This window comes from Chlamydotis macqueenii, chromosome 7, assembly GCF_036417535.1.
Source record: "Chlamydotis macqueenii isolate bChlMac1 chromosome 7, bChlMac1.mat, whole genome shotgun sequence".
In the NCBI taxonomy this organism is placed as follows: domain Eukaryota; kingdom Metazoa; phylum Chordata; class Aves; order Otidiformes; family Otididae; genus Chlamydotis; species Chlamydotis macqueenii.
In genome coordinates this window covers 16,921,880-16,938,326 of record NC_141562.1, presented here as the reverse complement: position 1 = coordinate 16,938,326, position 16,447 = coordinate 16,921,880, and the positions used below count along the sequence as shown (strand labels likewise).

Here is a 16,447-nt window from a genome sequence, read left to right as displayed (position 1 = left end):
CAGTATTGGGACTTGTTCAACATCTTTGTCGGTGACATGGACAGTGGGATAGAGTGCATGGACAGTGGGATAGTCACCCTCGGTAAGTTCACCAATGACACCAAGCTGTGGTCGACACGGCGGAGGGGAGGGATGCCATCCAGAGGGATCTGGACAAGCTGGAGAGGTGGGCCTGTGCCAACCTCATGAAGTTCCACCAGGCCAAGTGCAAGGTCCTGCATGTGGGTTGTGGCAATCCCAGGCACAAATCCAGGCTGGGCGGAGAATGGATGGAGAGCAGCCCTGAGGAGAAGGACTTGGGAGTGATGGTGGACGAGAAGCTCACCATGAGCCGGCAATGTGCGCTGGCAGCCCAGAAGGCCAACGGCATCCTGGGCTGAATCAAGAGGAGCGTGGGCAGCAGGTCGAGGGAGGGGATTCTGCCCCTCTGCTCTGCTCTGGTGAGACCCCACCTGCAGCACTGCGTCCAGCTCTGGAGCCCCCAACATCAGAAGGACGGGGAGCTGTTGGAGAGGGTCCAGAGGAGGCCATGAAGATTACGAGAGGGCTGGAGCAGTTCTGCTGAGAGGCCGGGCTGAGAGAGCTGGGGCTGTTCAGCCTGGAGAAGAAGAGGCTCCGGGGAGACCTCAGAGCAGCCTCCCAGTGCCCAAAGGGGGCTGCAGGAAAGGTGGGGAGAGACTCTTCAGCAGGGCCTGTTGTGACAGGACGAAGGGTGATGGTTTCAAAATAGAGGGAGGCAGATTCAGACTGGATATAAGCAAAAATTTTTTTACCCTGAGGGTGGTGGAGCACTGTCCCAGGTTGCCCAGAGAGGTGGTGGATGCCCCATCCCTGGAAACATTCCAGGCCAGGTTGGCCGGGGCTCTGAGCAACCTGATCTGGTTGGAGATGTCCCTGCTCCTGGCAGGGGGGTTGGGCTGGGTGGGCTTTGAAGGTCCCTTCCCATCCAAAGCATTCTGTGATCCTAAGATTTGTAGACTCTGCTGGCGGTAGGTTTTTAGTTCAGTCCGTACTAAGAAATAGCCAATATGCTTTTTGGTGTGTTTTTTGTTCTCTCATTTGGATAGTAGTGTTGATTTTGCCAGTTGAAACGGAGAGAGATCAGGAGCCCTTCCCAAACAGGCCGGGCCTTCGTGGCGGCAGGAGAGGAGGAATGGTGCTAAGGAAAAAGCTCTGAGCTTGCCGTGTTTGGGAGAAATAAAGAGCAGTGTAGTACAGGTATGACGTGGCACGCTGCTCTCGTGCAAATACTATTAAGCGTATGCAGCCCGTGATTGTTTGGAGCAAAAACAAGCATGGAAAGAAAGGTGAGGAGTTTAAAGTCCACAACTAAAGATTATTAAAACAACTAACTGCCTTGGAGGAGAGAAAACTGTGCCACTGTGCAGAGGCAGGTGAGTTAACGTCCTCTGAAGATGGGAATATTTGTGTGGCCAAGGATTCAATGTCAGAGGATGGCTGCTCTCTAACCAGCCGTTTGCGGTCTTCATAATTTTAAGTAAGCATGGAATATGTAATAGGCAGATGAGATAATTGGATTATAGTTTAATGTAGATAAATAAGATTAAAAACTCTCAGCTACCTTGCAAGCCAAGCTGCTGCTTTTTCCCAGCGAAAGCCTGACTCCTCTGTGCCTTCCACCTCCAGTATTTTTGCTGCTCACGCTTACCAGCCTGTGACTGCTTTTACGCGCTGAACTTACCGACTCTTGGCCTGTCCTGAAAGGGTTAACAATCACTACTTCCTCTCTACTACCTGACACAAAATACTGCTGCGCCCTGCGGAGTGTCAGACCTGTGGTACCTGATCCTGCTCGCCTGAGGAAAGCGGGGGCCGGAGCTGGGGAGAGCAGCACTGTGAAACGTGGCAAATGGAATTAACGCAGGGCTCTGAAATGGAAGTGAGGAGCTGGTCTGAAGTGTTGTGAGCAGGTGGCGCTTTTTTCCCCCTACAAATAGCTGTAGCTTGTTGTGTAGGTAACTTTTAACTAACTACGTAGGCTCATTTGAGGGTTTTATTATTGCACCTCATTGGTACTGTTGAGGTTTTGAATTGCTATGTGAGAAAGTGCTTTTGTGTGGTGATGTGCTTCATTGTTTTCTGTGCTGTGAAGGTCTTTGGATGCTTTTTATTTTTTGAGTTATGGGTATGTAGGTTTATGATTTAAAAAAAAACAAGGGAGAGAGGAAGCCCTCAAAACAAACCAAATAGTGTCCTCAGCAACCAACCTACAGCTCTGACACTGAGGGACGCCAAGGTCTTAGGCCAGCACAGAGAGGAAATGAGGTCTCGAGGCGCTGTGCTCAGTCTGCGCTGACATCCTCTCTCCGGGAGGAATGGCCGTGGTCTCTTCCCTTGTTTAGAAAATACGGTGTCGGAGGGAAACCCCCGGAGCAGAGGGATCAGCTCTGTCAGCCCCAGCATCAGCATCTCGTAAGACGATTTCCTATGGCAGTTCTGCTGTGGGTGCTGGGCGCAGCTGTGAAATTGGGAATAGTGCGCCATGCCTTCGGGTTTCGGGATGGCCGAGTCCCGGGTACCACATCGTCCGGTCCTGTAGATTTGCCTCCAAGTGTGTCTGCGTTGTCGCTGCAGTTGAGTCGAGCTACAAAGTGGCTGTGTAGACATCCCATCCCGTCAGGATCTGTAATCTTCCGTACCTCTTGCCCTGTCCCAGTGCCCTGTGAAAGGCCAGGGAGGAGGTGGTGCCAGTCACCTTCTGGAGCAGTGACATGAGGAGAGGACTTCTTTGGGCTGGGATGGGCAGGGATGATTTCCCTGAGAACAGTCTGTTTTCTAAGCTGTAGGTCGAGGGGAAAGGCACCGTCTGCCGTCGCTTTGCCTTCACACGCACCCTGCAGACTTGCCAGGGGGGAATTTGGCTTTTATTTTACAAGGAAACGCCTGGTCACGTAGCAGGTAGGACAAAATGAGTAGCAGCTAGCGTAACAGGTGGCATATTTGGCTCAAGTTGAAGAGTCTGTTGACTAGAGAAGGTAAAGAAAGGCATCGTTCAGCCTGTAGTGAGCTTGTAAGGTGCAGAGGGAAGCGAAATTAAGGACGTGTTACTTGGCCTGCTCAGAATTTGGAAGAAAGGAAGGCTGTAAGCTCTAGTACGGCCAGGGTTGTGACATCCAGGAATACTGCTTCTCACTGCTTTGTTTGGGTTTTTTTTTGTTTTGTTTTTGGGATTTTTTTTGGGCATGGTTGGCCTAGGAATAAAGGTATGTGCTGACATGGCCAGAATTACGGGGGAAAGCCTTTTGACAACAGCACGGTACTACCAACAAGCGACGCGTATCCTTGCAGGCAGCTGCTTGCCCCAGGGACTGGCCAATGTGGTTTGTTTTTTTTTTTTTTTCCTATTGGCCTCGTAACTGTCCAAAACATACCCCTGGGCTGTCTGGGTTGCACCTGAGGAACTACGTTTATGGAAAGGAAAATAAAAGAAGAACGCATCTGCTGTCCAGTAGATGTGCATCTGCGGTTCTGCCTGGAGATCTTGGATTAGTTCTCGTCCATGGCGTGACCTCGTGTGCCACTGCGATGAGCATCTGCAGGTGATACCACCCAAACAAAGAGTCTGTCCTGCAGGACAGTCTGGTCTGCACAGGGCAGGCCTTGACCAGTTGCCTCTGTTAGGGTTTTGTGGTCTGTTCTGCTGGTAGAAGTGGAAGGAGTGGGCTTGGGCAGAATAATTTGTTGTTGAACCGTAATAGTGTATCTGGTTTTGGTGCATGAAGATGCAATTAAGGCTTGAGAAGGAGTTTTGTGACCACTTCTGGAGAGTTTAGATGGATGAAACTGCTCTGCAGGGACTGGTGGAGCCCATATGAGCCTGGAGATACTTATAAAAGTTTCTACAGAGTGTCCTGGCATGGGGCACTCCTGTGTTCCTAGAGTCCCGCAGCCTTTAAAAAGCAAAAACAGTAGGGATTTCTACTCCCCACTATGGATTATAGTGCTGGTGAAGTATTTGTGCTGGGAACTGTTATTTCCCATGCGAATGTGTGTCTCCTTCCTTCCTAAGAGGCCTGCTTTCTTGCACCGTCCACGTTGCGGTGTAATTTAATGCTTCCAGTACAAGAAGTTAAACAAAGATTTAAAAAACAAAATAAAAAAATTCCCTGAATCTCAGAATGACTTTTGAAATAGCACAGGCAGGAAAGAATCTCTACATGGATTAGTCTCTTGGGTTTGGGTCTTTTTTTTTTTTTATTTTTTTTTTTTTTTTATTGGCCCTAAAAATGTCCAGAGGTTAAAATTAGAATGGCAACTGCTAATAAACATTTACCAGAGAATTTTCTGCAGTCAGCTTTCAGTAGGCACTGAGAGCCCTGGAAAGCCTGGTCCATTTTTGAATGCTGGAGACAAACTAAGTACGCAGAGCTCCTCAGCGTGGCACCGGGGAGCGCAGTGGATCTTGTTTTATTTTTGCTGGTTTTTACCGTTTTATTTTAAAGATGCATGATGGCTCTGGAAAGTTGGATTTTCCTTTACTTAGTGGTGTAGCAAGTACGGTCTTCTGTTAAATTAACAAACAGGCATGCCCTTAGCAGCAGCAGCAACTGAGCAGTGCAGTGACTTACAGAGGCTTATGGTGAACATCTTGGTATTGCAAGCAATTCCTGAATAAAGTGGGGCTTTTTGGCTGAAATCGTCTCCAGTTTGTAATATCATTGATCACAAAAAGTCTTGTAGCCTTTCTTACCCAGGAGAAAAAGCTACTGTGCCCACCTTAGTCACGCCATACTGTTGCCCGGTGTATTTAAGGAAGTACCACAGTTATTTTTGTCGCTAGATGAGAGATCCAAAACTACAACAAGGTTCCTGTTGGGTGAGTCAGTAATGAAACAGCTGACTGTGCCGTGTTGGTTTCATGTTGTTCATCATTCAGGCACTCACTGTTGTTGTAATGATGTTCCCCAGGCCTGAGTTCATGCTTTTCTGATTTGGGACCGCTCAGAAAATACATAGAAGCACAGAACGGTTTGGGTGGGAAGGGACCTTTAGAGCCCACCCAGTCCAACCCCCCTGCCAGGAGCAGGGACATCTCCAACCACATCAGGTTGCTCACAGCCCCGGCCAACCTGGCCTGGAATGTTTCCAGGGATGGGGCATCCACCACCTCTCTGTGCCAGTGTTCTACCACCCTCAGTGTAAAGTTGTCCTCCTTCTATCCAGACTTTCAGTTTGAAACCATCACCCCTCATCCTGTCACACCAGGACCTGCTGAAGAGTCTCTCCCCACCTTTCCTGCAGCCCACTTTGGGCACTTGGAGGCCGCTCTCAGCTCTCCCCAGAGTCTCCTCTTCTCCAGGCTGAACAGCCCCAGTTCTCTCAGTCTGGCCTCACAGCAGAGCTGCTCCAGCCCTCTCGTAATCTTCATGGCCTCCTCTGGACCCTCTCCAACAGCTCCCTGTCCTTCTGATGTTGGGGGCTCCAGAGCTGGACGCAGTGCTCCAGGTGGGGTCTCACCAGAGCAGAGCAGAGGGGCAGAATCATCTCCTCGACCTGCTGCCCACGCTCCTCTTGATGCAGCCCAGGATGGGGTTGGCCTTCTGGGCTGTGAGCGCACATTGCCGGCTCATGGTGAGCTTCTCGTCCACCCACACATGTCAAGGGATAGGTTGTAGCTGTCTCAGCTGGAGCCAAGGTATCATGTACCTGCTGCTTTGGAGCAGGATGGATCCTGGCTCACTCTTGGCTGATATACCTCTCTGTGTGTGTGCTTTATATTTTTGTGGGGTTTTTTTCTCCAGTACTTGCAATACCCCTGAGACTTCAGCAAAATGTTCGTTATTCTGCAAGTGGCAACAGCACAAGCTGCTTCGATGGGTGGATCTAACAAATCAGTGATGTGCTGGACGTCAGTGCAGTTTTGCAGAGCAGCTTCTGCATCTGCGTGCCAGATGCAGTCTGGTGTCTCGTGGCTCCAATCTGCCTCGTGCAGCCGAGCTGCTCTATTGCTGTGGAGGGCAACTGGCTTTGCAAGCAGGTTAGTGTGGACAAAACCTTTCTGGCTGGACCCAAGTGTCTGCTTCAATTGGGAATTATCCCTGAAACTTGCTGCACGGTGCTCCTTAGGAGTAACCGGAGCAACTTTTTGCCTAAATAGAGTGCCAAGAGTATATCAAGAAGGTGAAACACAGATGTAGAGCTCGGTGTAACCAGCCTTTGGGCATACAAATATGCTTCTGGTCATTAAAGCAGCTTCTGGCAGCGTGACACAGAAACAGCAGTCCCTCCCTGAGGCTTCTCCCCGCTGCCTGCAGCCGAAACTGGGTGGCTTCCTAGGGGTGCTGGCCGCTACTGGTGAGGTTAAGGGGCAGATTAACTGACTGGGAGTAACAGAGAGCGGTTTGGTTATGGACAGCGACCCATCTTCCCTCTTTTACAGGGAAGATGAGGTTTGGGGGTGCTGCCGCTCCTGTCGTGAGAACCCCAATCCCCAATTTAATGAAGTGCCAGTGCCGACGCACGTTATAAAGACAGAGTTGCTAATGCTTTTATGGCAGTGAGGAGAAGAGTTAGGCTGTAATTAGCAGCCTCTCTTTCCCTTTGCAAGTCCAGAGAGGATTCTGTAGTTATTTCTGCGTTAGCTGGTCCTGCTGTATCGGTTTGGATTCAGTGGCTCATGCTGCCCCAGAGAAACGCACCGTGTAAATGAGGTTTCTCGTGTACTATGAGTGCTGCTGGTGTAAAGAAACCTAGCTCCTTAGCCTCACTAGGTTGGGTTGCTTTGATGTTTTGAGATGCTGGTCTCATTTTCAAGTTCAAGCTCGAAGCAGAGGCCAGGCTAGCCAACCCCGAGAAGTCCTTCGCAGCTTGAGGCTCTGTGAGTCTGGACTTGATGACCCAAGGCTAACGCTGAAAAATACCCCCGGCAAGGAGCCAGCGTTGCTGATGGCCTTTCCACTCCTGAGAGCCAACGCGTGCACAGATAAGTTTAAAATTGTAGTGTTGTCTGTTGTTGTTGCTGGGGGAAGAGGCCACAAGCGCTTTGGCCACAGACGTGGCAGCTGTCTTGGTGGGATCTCAGCTATGCTGCCCTCCCTGCTTAGCCCCCAGTGTGCTCGCTTTATTTGCAGAGAGAGGAGAAGGAGGAGGAGGTGTGCTAAACTGAGAACCAGGCACGACAAATGCGCTAACGGTTGGGTAGAAACATGTTTTATCTTGAGCTTTTTTTACTGAAACCTGAATTTCCTGCAGAGACTTCCATGTTCCTGAACTTCATTTTAGGGTGAAATCTTAGTAGATAGGGTCAGTTTTGTACTTCTCTCCATTACTGATGACCCCCACTGGCCTCTTTGGCCAGACCACCTCCAGCTGTGGGAAGAGGCAATGATGGAGATGTAAAGAAATTACAACTTTAATTTATCTCTTGGCCTTAAAATCAATCTTTAGGACTTCTGTTCTCTTACACCAGCAAGAAGTAGATATCTGCCAAGTGAATGAAGATTTTAGCTAGTAAACCTGGAGGGTATCCACATCTGACTCTTCTTGCTTTGTTGTAAAAGAAGAGAATCATCCTCTGGTTTGTAGAGGTGATACAGAGCATTTGTGGAGCTGAGAGGTTTTTCAAAGCGTTCATCAAAAGGGTGAAAGGGCAAAACTTGAAGGAGACGGAGACTGTCAGATTTAGGAAATCTCCCAGTTGAATAGTCCCAGCTCTCCCAGCCTTTCCTCATGGAAGAGATGCTCCAGTCCCTTAGTCATCTTAGTGGCCCTTTCCCCCTCTCCAGTATGTCCATGTCTCTCTTGCACTGAGGAGCCCAGAACTGGACCCAGCACTCCAGGCGTGGTCTCACCAGTGCAGAGCAGAGGTCACCTCCCTTGACCTACTGGCAACGCTCCTCCTAATGCGGCCCAGGATGCTGGTGGCCACCGTTGCTGTGAAGGTGTGTTGCTGGCTCATGATAGCTTGTTGTCATCCAGAACCACAGGTCCTCCTTTGCAAAGCTGTTTTCCAGCCCATGGGCCCCCAGCCTGTACTGGTGTTTGAGGTAACTCTTCCTCAGGTGAAGAACTTTGGCTTTCCTTTATTTGAACAACATGATGTTCCTGTCTGCCCTTTGCTCCAGCCTGTCAAAGTTCATCCAAGTGTCAGTGTGACCGTCTGGTGTATTGACCACTCCTTCTAGTTTTATGTCATCAGCAAACTTGCTGAGGGTACACTCTGCACAGCATCCAGGTCATTAATGAAGAGGTGAAACTGTATAGGTTCTCTGACCATCCCGTGGGTCTGACTGGACTTTGTGGCAGTGATGACACTCTCTGAGCTTCAGTCTACCTCCCTGCCCACTTGCCTACTCCATACTTTGCCAGCTCGTCTGAGGATAAGAGATGGCATTGAAAGTCCTACTGAAGTCAAGACAACATCCTCGGCACTTCCCTCCTCCTCCAAGCCAGCTGTTTCATCAAAGGAGGAGATCAGACTGGTGAAGCATGATTTTTTCTCCTTCATAAATCCATGCTGACTGCTCCTGATCACCGTCTTGTCCTTCATGTGACTGGAAATGGTTTCCAGAATTAGCTGCTCTTTCCCAGGGACAAAGTGAAGCTGACTGCCCTGTAGTTCTCCAGATCTGTTTCCTTGCCCTTCCTGAAGGCAGCGGTGACATTTGCTTTCCTCCAGTCATCAGGAACCTCTCCCAGTTGTCATGACTATTCAAAGATAATTGAGTGTGGCCTCACAATGACATCAGCCAGCTCTCTCAGCACTGGTGAGTCCATCCTGTCCAGTCCCATGGAGAGGACTTACCACTGAAGTAAGTTTTCCTTGCTCTGAATTTCCTTGTGGTTGCAGGGGCCTGTGATTCCTGAAGGTTGGTCTTAACAGTTGCCCTTCACATCCCTTGCCAGATTCAACTCCGGATGGGCTCTGGCTCTCTTAACTCCATCCCTGCGTGATCAGACAGTGTTCCTGGATTCCTCCTGGGTCGCTGGCCCCTGCTGCCGCTCTTGTCTGCGCTTGGGTTTGGTGAGAAGCGCCTTGCTCCTCCGTGTAGGCCTCCTTCCACCTCGGCTTGATTACTCTTGTTGGGGTGGACCTGGACCCTTCTTCTCTTCAATCCCACAGGATTTTTCAAGCACATCCCTGAAGGTGCTGAAGTCTGCTCTCTTGAAGTCCAGGGCTGTGATACAGCTTTTTGCCCAGCTCCCTCCTCTCAGGGTCCTGAACTCCAACCATCTCATGGTCACGGCAGCCAGGGCTGCCTTCGCATCCCTGACCAGTTCTGTCTTGTTTGTAAGTATGAGGTCCAGCAGAGCCCCTCTCCTTGTTGGCTCACTGACCACCTGTGGTAGGAGAATGTCGTTGTCATCCCTGCGTTCCAGAAACCTCCTCAACTGCTTCTGCCATGCTGTGGTCTCCCTGCAGCAGAAAGCAAGGTGGTGAAAGTCCCCCAGGAGCACCTGTCCTGTTGTTCCTAAAAAGCCTGTGTGCATCCAGATGCTTGTGCGGTTGTGGGATTTATCCCACCAGGTCTCCGTGATTGCCGAGACTGTAGCCCTATGGGTGCAGGGTATCGGGTGTGTGGGTAAGGTGGCTTTCCTGACGTTCAGCTGGACGTGCAGAAATGTCTGTGAACTCCCAGGGTGACAGTCTTTCCCGAGCAGAAGCGGCACATCTTCTGGCAAAAGCCAGGAATATGGGAGAAACTCCTTGGTACTGGATGGATGCAATATTTATCTTGGATCATTCACCCTGCCCTTGGTGTCTGAGTCAACGCTGTGCATGTAGCTTTAGAAAAATAAAGACTTTATTTCTGTCTCGTTCTCCCCTATTTATGTCTTTCCTGATGTAACTGAGTATCTACAGAAGGGCTGTATTTTTTTTTTTTTCTCCTCTGGTGTGTGTCTATATATACCCTGTGACGTTGCCCAAGTGTTTGCTTTGGCAGAAAACTCTCCATCTGAGCCAAGCCAAAACCGAACGTGCAAGATAAAGCGTTAAAGCGTTCCGTTCTTCTCCTCGTGGCGAGAAGAGCGAGAGAAGATTATCTCTTGGGAAGGATGGGGAGCCTCTGAAGGTAAACAACCTTTTTTTAACTAATCCAGCAACAAACACCCCCACAAAATCGCGGACTTGTATTTGTGGGGTTGTACTGGGGAGCAGAGGTACGGTATACAAGGGCAGTATTTTAGAAAGGACCTGTGAAACGAGCTGATGAAAGCCTTCAGGTCTGAGGAGCAGGGTTCTTAAATAACCCAGCAAGACTTTCCCATCAGCTGCTGCACGCACAGCGTCGGTGCTCAGGGGCTGCTTGTCCTCCCCTTCTTTGGCTTTCTAAACAATTCACAGCTCTGACTTCTAAAACACTTTCCGAGACACATTTTTATTGTGCTCAGTCTAAACCTGAAATAATAAATTTGGATGGAAACGCTAAAAAGGTGCAGACTGAGTAGTCTGTATCGCACTGGCAGGGTAGTTTGCAAAATGAGGCCGGTTACTTTTGGTTTAAGTGCGGGTTTTCTGAGGTCTGAAGCTGCATTTGCTACTTTCTGCTGCTTGTGAGGTGTGGGAGACGCAGAAAGCAACGCTTAAGGCTTGAGGTTTGTAAAGGCGTGGTGTGAAGCTGAGCGTTTTTGAGCACTGCGTTTTTGCAGAAATGCCAGTCACCCAGCGAATCTCACAGTGCTGCATAAACGAACGGGGCACGTCCCCCTCTTCAGGGAGCTCAAGTGTTGGCCTTCACCCTTTTGTACTCTCGGGTATTTTAAACTCCTTGCAGAATTGCATTTTTGTGAACGGTAATTGCAGGGGTGAAACCTCTGACGGTGATTTTTGTGAAATACCGTTTTAATAATCAGCAGAAGGTCTGCGGAAATACTGTTCTGGGTTAGTCCTCGTGGTGTGGATGGGGAAGAAACTGATCTCTTCTTACTCTAGGAAATCGTAGTGCGCAGCACAACAATGTCCAGTAACGTCGTCCTTTGGGGAATTGTTAAGAGTGAGCTTTAAACAGAAACGGACATTTCCTTTGGCTCCAGTTCCTGAGAGCACGGGAAGGATGGTGGTGTCCGCAGTTGGATACACCCACCCCACCCAGCTCACGCAGGAACAGCTCCAGTTATTTCTGGCTTTGGATAGTCTGCCAGGACTAGCTGAGAGTGGGAGTGTCAAGCAGAAGGATTCCCCTCGTCTATTTTGGTCGTACGGGGACTTGTAGGGTCAGTACTGAGCTCAGAACGGCGCAGTGGCCTCCTGTGTGGGCTTTGGAGAGATGTGTGTTGTCTTCCCGCTGCGACTAGTCTCAAGAACAGAAATGCAAGTGTGAACACGGTAAATACCAGCTGAAATATATTTGAGGAGTGCCAGGGGAAAGGTATTTGGCCATGGCTTGATTTAGCAATTGCTGTTCTGTGGACGCTACGGTGTAGCATGCTGACAGTGTAAATATACTCTTCAATTATTGAGAGAACTAGTAGGGTCTCTAGTAGGCTGTGGACATATCCTTATTTGTTAAAATTAACCGTATCAATAGGAGGCGAGTTGAAATGAGATCTGCTGCCTACTTACAGATCAAATCTACTTCATCCTTCTAAAGCACGTGACTCCCTCAGAAATTTGGAAGTGGATGCACATCGAGCCTCATCCGATGTGGATGAATGCTGCACTGAAGCAGCGCTCAAAATGTGCCGGAATGCACAGGCTTCAGCCTCTGCCTGGGGTGTGCAGTGCCTTTTGTGGTCCAAGCTGCTGAGATGTGGCTTCGGTGGCGGCAGCATGGAGTTCCTTCAGGTCCCTGTTCAACTTACTGCTCGGCGTTGTAGTCACAGACACAGACTGAGGTGCTTGTAGGAAAAGGTGCATGTCAGAAATAGAGTGAATGGGGTTTCAGTCAATGCTGAATTCCTGGGGGGATGTGTGTGCTAGGAAGCAGAGTTTTAATGGGCCTGCTGGGAGGACCAGGCTGTCATTTTTAACACTTACACGGGACGGGTGCTTGGGCTTCCCATAGGAATAAGTTGGACTGGAGGAAATGGCCACCCCGTCTGTAAGTGTCTGCACCAAAGGGAAAACCAATCAATAAATCAAAAGTCCCATCTTTAAACCAGCAGATTGAAGAAGAAGGTCGTGCTGGTTTTTCATAATTTTTGATGTAACAGAATCTGCAATATTTCCTATGTCTGTACTTTACCATGTTTTGCATCCTGTGATCGTACCCTCGGCTTCTGCGGCACAAGCGACGCTTCCCACAGGAAGCGTGCCGCGCTCTGCCTCGTGGGACGGCCGGGCCTCCCAGGCCAGGAGCTCAAAGCCCGACTGAGCACCGAGCGCTTCGGTCTTCACCCTTCCTTGTGCCTCGTACGCATTGGGCAGGTCCGGGTTATAAACACCAAGCCTGAAAACAGGAACTGGGAAGGTTTTTATCGCACTTTGGTCATTGGTGGAGATGTAAGGACAGTTAGATTTTGAGTTACACCAAACCCAGCCCGGGCCCGTGGTGGCATTGCTGTATGTCCCCCTTTTTGGGGAAGACCGTAAAGGGACATACAAAGCCATTTCCCCAGTAAGCCCTTCCAGCTTTTCGTGAGGAATAGCTCAGGCTTCCCAAGCGCTGTTTTTTCTCCTTCACTGCTCTGAATTCATCTGGTCGCCCTTTGAACCCAGGTAAACTGGTGTTACTCGCTGCGCGGAGGAAGTTGCAAGAGGAGGCTGAGGGATGCGATGACAGAATCGCACGGCTCGCCCGTGTGTGAAGCGGTGATAACGCTGGCTGCGGCGACACGGGATACGGGGAATACAGCACCCTGCGGCCCTCACAAATAGCCCCTTATCGCTCCGGTTGTGTTGTTCCCTTTGCCCTTGGGACGCAGGAAGTGGATATTTGAAGCCCTAACTTGCAGTATTAATTCACATCATGCTTAGTAATGAGTAAGTCACTGGATAGGTGGGTATGACTGAGTCAGCGCCGTTTAACCTATAAATATTTACTTTCAGTTACGTAGGAAAAACAGGGAGCCGGAGGCAGTGATTAATCGATAACTGGCTTGTGTTTCGTCTTTAGAGCGGGGTGTACATTGTTGTGGGTTTGCGACCTGGGAATGAGAGAAGATACTCCTTGCACGAGCAACAGGCGCACGTCGTGTGTGCGGGATAATTAACGATCCTGCTGAGGTGCTGCAAAAATACATTGTGGCTTAAGGAGTGGGATTTCTCTTGGGTTTGTGCTCTGTGGGACTCTTGCTGCGTGCAAACAACTGCTCAGGATGTGGAGGCTGTTTATCGCTAACAGGAAAAAGCCCCCTTCGCACCCTGGAGCCCTGTTGTTGACCTCTACCAGGAAACATGACCATGTTTTAACTCTTGCTTTGTTGGGTTTGGGGTATTTTGGGGGGCTCTGGGTTTGTTTGTTTGTTTGTTTTTTTTCCCCTAAGATGCTAATTTTGCTTGCACTGCAAACTGTTGGCTGCTTTTAGATCTTTGTGGTTAATAAGAAGAGCAAGAGATAGCATCAGCAGAGGTGAAGTTGGTGTTTGCAGAAGGGTGCAGCGCTGCTGCTGAGGAGCAGAGGAAATGAGAGGAAGTAGCCAGGTCTCATGTCTCTGCCCCTCCTTGGCATAGAGATTTTTTTTTCTGAAAGGAAAAGCATTTGCCTTGCGGTGCTCTGCATAAGCCTAAGTATGGACGTTTTGGCTCTGTTCGTGCATAATAAATTAGTGACTTGCTGTATCCAGCCAGCCCTACTTAAAACAAGCAAAGGTATTTTCCTGAAAGGTTCTTGGTTGCTCCTTGGATGACAGCAGCGGCTGGCATCCATCATGACAAGCCGTGTTTCTGGGTAGGGCAAAGTTGCTCTCTCAAAGGCTTTAAACAAGCCAGAGCACCAGGTATGTGCTGAACTACTGGTAGACAAAACCAGCAGCGTTGTAGCAAAATGTGGGCAAATAACAAAGCATTAACTCTTCGATGGAAAAATCAATGGTGCTACCAGTCTGTGTCCCATTACGGTATTTGGTGAGGTAACAATTTGTTGCCTGCCTGCAAACAAAGTTCTTTGGGTTGAAATTTTGGGTTTGGAAGAAATACAACCAAATCGAGGTTCTTAGGTGGTGACTTCTTTTGCTGGAGGATTTTGACACGCCTGGGTAGTGAGATGTCTTGGAGGAAAAAATAAGTGGCTAAGAGACCAGGAGTGGCACTTCACGAGCTGGGAGCGTGGTAGCTGGAAGTGGGGTGCAGTCACGTGTGAAAAATGTCCGTCTAGTTGAGACGGTGAGTTTGAAAAGGGTGTCTTGTTTCTGGTTTTTATGGAAAGCCTCACTCTTCCCAGTTAAAACATGACCGCAGTGGTATTAAGCACGTTGAACTGGGTGTGTGATTGCTCGTCTCCTGTGTGAAAGTGAAGTGCAGTAACTCCGTGTGCCACCTTGTTTTTCTCTACTCTCGCCTCTGGAGAGGTGCTGGGTGTTCGACTGCACTGAGCGAGCACAGCTTCTGATGGCAGAGCCGCCCCTGAGAAAATCCATGTGTTTCTCCGGTGATCGAAAGGACAGCCATGGCGTTTACCCAGGAACAGAGAAGGACGTACACACCCAGCCGCCCAGGGAAGCACATGTGATGAGGAAGATGACTGAGTTTATCTGTTTGTGAAGATGACGCCAGTTAGACGAGAACTCCAGAGATTTAAGCTGCTTGTGTGGCTTGGACAACAGGAGTGGCGTGGAGGCTCGCCTTGTTGGCAGCAGAAGGTGCCGTGTCCCAGCAGACCTCCGGGATGCGTGGGGGTCGCACTGGTGTTTCTCCCATGCGAGGATGCACGTGTGTGTGTGCGTGATCCCTCAGAGCTCTCGCAACGTGGTGGAGTCCCGTGACCGTGCACGGGGTCAGACGCAGAAGGGGCGTGAACTGGGAGCTGCCCGGGAACAGGCCAGCCAGCAAAGCATCGGGAGGTTGCAAAACCGATGCGAGGTCAAAATACAAACACGTGTTCAAGTGCAACAACACAACGTAGTTCTTAATTCGCGTCTGGAGGAGGAGCAGGCAATGTTTTCAGCCGAGTTGCCAGTTGCCTGGTTTACTAGCAGGTTGCGGGATCATCCTCTTTGCCAGGGGCTTAAAATACACTTTGGCTCTTGCACGCACGCTTAAGCAAGCGATGCTGAAATGAGCTCCTTTGCTGGAGGAAAGGTTTTTGTTCAGGTGACTTGATTCGGCGTTTTGTAGGAAAAGAGAAGCGTGCTTTCCTCCGGACATTGCTCCATGAGTCACACGTTGCATGACACAGCATTCCTCTGTGGAAACTTAATTACTGGAGCTGATGAGTGCATCAGTGCTCCAGCAGCACCCTTTGTGCTTGATACATTTAAACGCTTCACCGGGCGTTCATGGAAGTTATTTTAATAAATACTTCATAGATTTTTGAAGTTAACCTTTTTGGTGTACATCAGAACCCCGTTAAGGTGAATTTAATGACAGTTTTTCAGTTTCAGAAGCAACTGTCTGTTCTTAACAGCCTTGCAGGTAAGTTGTAACAGCGCTTGGTGCTGTAATACAGCTGGACGGATTAATAAGCTTGATACGGATGATAAGCAACAGGATTTGGTGCATTCCCGGCGTCTTAGGAGAGATCAGCGTTACGGACCGCGCACTGAGCTTGCTGTGAACTAGGTCCCTCATTTTGGGGCTGGAAGTGCTGGAAGGGTAATGAGCAGCAATTTTGGAGTGGCATGGGTTGTCCAGCATGTTGTGATGCCAAACGCTAAGCAGAGGGTTTGATGCTGGTAGCAAGCAGTGATTCGGTGCAACAGCTAATGCATCCTTTCGAAGGAGCACGTAGTCACATTGTAGTGAAGACCAAATAGCTTTGCTGTGAAGGGAATGGGCTGTTTATTTCCAAATAATTTTAAAAAAACCTCGTCCTCGAGCTGTTGCCAAACGTGGTGTTCTAAAGTGTTTTGAAGCAAACAGAAATCAGAGTAGCTGTGTTACACTCCCATAGCACATTTTTTCTGATATATCAGTGACTAGAATCAGATTACTTGAAGAAAAAAAAAAAAAACTTAAAAAAAAAGGTGCTTAAAAGGTTTTTGGCATATGTGTGGTGGATGTAGAAGATAGGAATGTATCCTCTCTGGTAGGTGTTGGTCCTAGAAACCAGTAATCCACGTGTGCGCTGGTAGGGCTCCTCGGTAGCCACAAGCCATGTGCCTCCCTGCCGGCATCCCTGTAAAGATGCTCCCTGAAAAGGCCAGCATGTCATTCCTTCCTCAAAGCCTTGTGTTGGAAAGAGAGCTGCTTACTAACCTAGGGGGAGAGAAATACATCCCTTCGAAAGTTCTCACCTGTTCTGTGATGTCTCCTGTTCCAGAGACGGGAGGTGGTAAAGCTACTCCCTGTCTATCAGTTGCTTTTAAACTTTATTTTTATTTATTTCTTCTTATTTCTGAGTCAGGCATCCTTCCTCTTTTTACACCAAAATATTATTACATCTCTATG

At 49.2% G+C, this 16,447-nt stretch overlaps 1 protein-coding gene across 6 annotated transcripts in view; it reads left to right on the top strand.

Annotated features, from left to right (window-relative positions):
* The window catches only part of SGMS1 (sphingomyelin synthase 1), an 85,034-nt gene that overhangs the window by 35,862 nt on the left and 32,725 nt on the right, over positions 1-16,447 (top strand). The gene's annotated exons all lie outside the window — the stretch shown is intronic.